Here is a 2,333-nt window from a genome sequence, read left to right as displayed (position 1 = left end):
GGCTGGATTTGAACCCGCCACCTTAGGTGTATGTGGCTGGCACCTTAGCCACTTGAGCCACAGGTGCTGAGCCTATATGAATGTTCTTAGCAGCCTAACTTGTAGTAGCTAAAAACTAGAAGCAACAGAGACAATCATTAACATGAAAATGGACAAACAGTTTATGAAATATCTAAACAGTGCATCACCACTAGGTTCTAGGTTGGTTTTTTTTTTGGAGACAGAGTCTCACTCCATTGCTCTGGGTAGTGTGCCATGGCATCATCATGACAGCTCACAACAACCTCAAACTCTTGGGCTCAAGAGATCCTCTTGCCTCAGCCTCCTAAGTAGCTGGGACTATAGGATACACCACCACACACAGCTAGTATTTCTGTTTTTAGTAGAGATGGGGTCTCACTCTTCCTCAGGCTGGTCTCAAACTCCTAAGCTCAAACGATCCACCAGCCTCAGCCTCCCAGAGTGCCAGGATTACAGGCATGAGCCACCACGTCTGGCCTAGGCTCCAGGTTTAAGTAAGACGGAGTAAACACTCTCTGCCCTGTCTTTCCCGCTAAAGGAAGCAATAAAAACTGTGCAGAATTCATGGAGGATTCTGAAGAATATATGGCAGTCAGCGAATTGGGAAAGAAAATCAGAATTTGGAGAGCTCCTGCTTTGGAGGTATTTCTCATTTTTCCCTCTGGTACTTCTGGGCTGGGCTCCAAGCAGCCTGAAACCTGGACTTGGGCATCAGGCACAGACAGAGAAAATTCTAAGAGAAGCCCTCTAGTTCTGGCTTAAGGAGAGGGAAAGGAACTTCCATTGTTCAAAGTGAAGAAGTACCTCCTTTTCTTCTTCAGCCTCTCGTGCCTTAGCCCCCTGGCATTCTTTTTTTCCCCTTAATTTCAAATTAATATGAGGGTACACATTTTTAGGTTACATTGTTCTCACTTTCCCCCTGGCATTCTTGCTGCTGTGGCATCACAGGCCTTGCAGGCATATAAAGTTCTAAAGGAAGGAAAGCTTCTGTTGGAGGAATCCCACGAGGTTAGTGCAAAACCTGCTGTGTGTGTCCCCCCTTTCTTTCCCTTCTCTGCTTTTTGCCAGTTGACCCCATAGTCACGGAAGTACACAGCAGAGCAGGGTAGCTAAAACTCCATCTTTCTGTCCAGGCGACTATAATGAGGAGAGCCAGGGAACCAGAAAGTATCCGGGAGATCATAAAGAGAGAGGACCTCAGAAAACTTACTCCACAGTTATGAACTCTTGGGCTCACCTCACTGGGGGCTCATGGATCTAGCATAACCAAGGCTGGAGAACTAAAGACCCTGCTCAGGCTGACCGCTGGAGGGCGCACACACAGCGCTGCAAAGACAAAAATGGAGCTAACATCGAAACCGCAATCCTGGGAAGGCTGTTCATATCTTGCAGGCTGAGACCAACGGGGTTGATTAACTGCTAAAATATAAACTTCAACATTCTCCATGTTATTAAAACAACACCCAGAGTCTCATAATATTAAAAATTTCCAGAAAACGAAACAAAATTAAGATCTTCGTGGCCTGTGAAGATCCAGGAAAATCTCAATTTGCCTGGGACAATACAATCAAAAGAGAACAAGGATGAGACGTTGTAATCAAGTAATAAAGACTTTAAAGTGCTATTCTGAAAATGCTCCAAGTAAGCACTCTTGGAATGAATGGAAAGAGAAAATCTCAAAGAAATAAGTGATGTGAATAAAGAGATGGAAATTTTAGAACTTAAAAATGTAAAAACCAAAATATCAGTACCAGTGGATAACTCAAGAGCAGAATGGAAATGATAGAGGAAAGAGTCAGTGAGTGACCTGAAGATAGACCAATACGAATTATCAGCTTGAATAACAATAAGAAAAAGATTTTTGAAAAATGAGTAGAGTCTCTGAGATGATACCAAAAGGTCTAACATTCATGTAACTGGAGTTCTAGAAGAAGAAGAGAAAGAGTGCAATGAAGATAAAAATATTCGAAGTAATAGCTGGGCACGGTGGCTCACACCTGTAATCCTAGCACTCCGGGAGGCCCAGGGAGGTGGATCACCTAAGCTCAGGAGTCAAAACTGAGCAAGAGCAAGACCCCTCATTCTTCTTAGTAAAGCATCACAGGAATGGAGAAGTAAGAATCCAATGTACTCAATTAGACTGAAGTATGAAGGCAGTAGATGACCTAATACGTGGTGGGGGACAGGGGAATGAGGGAGAGGGAAGAAGGGCAGGGATTGGGGGGTCATGGGATATGGCACACCTCTTGGGGGTGGGACACAATTATAAGAGGGACTTTACCTGACAAATGCAATCAGTGTAACCTAATTCT

This window comes from Otolemur garnettii, unplaced genomic scaffold (genome assembly GCF_000181295.1).
Source record: "Otolemur garnettii isolate 467f Iridium unplaced genomic scaffold, OtoGar3 scaffold00003, whole genome shotgun sequence".
In the NCBI taxonomy this organism is placed as follows: domain Eukaryota; kingdom Metazoa; phylum Chordata; class Mammalia; order Primates; family Galagidae; genus Otolemur; species Otolemur garnettii.
Note: the sequence above shows the minus strand (reverse complement) of the source record.